Below are 308 nucleotides of genomic sequence, written 5' to 3'. Positions count from 1 at the left end.
GTTTTAATGTTTTTTCTAAACCTCTTTTTAATTTGACATTTAATGATGGATTCATATTCATCTGTAAATTATTAGAATCTAAATATCAGTTAATAAAATACGTAGTAATCTCGTCTGTTTCTGGATTCATGAATTCATTGGTAAAATCTTGATGAGTTCCTGTTGTTATTGTTTCTATAATGGAATAGTTAAAAAGCATTTCCATGAGTCTGGAGATGGAGATCCTACAGACTGAAAACATCTTTCTGGTGACATTAATTCAACTTTATCACTTTGTGTTTTTGTGCTGAAAAAGAGTGAAAACTTCA

Source organism: Seriola lalandi, unplaced genomic scaffold (assembly GCF_002814215.2).
Source record: "Seriola lalandi dorsalis isolate HSWRI2012SDOR001 ecotype SW California unplaced genomic scaffold, Sedor1 jcf7180002054984, whole genome shotgun sequence".
Taxonomy (NCBI): Eukaryota; Metazoa; Chordata; class Actinopteri; order Carangiformes; family Carangidae; genus Seriola; species Seriola lalandi.
This window is presented reverse-complemented; position numbering follows the sequence as displayed.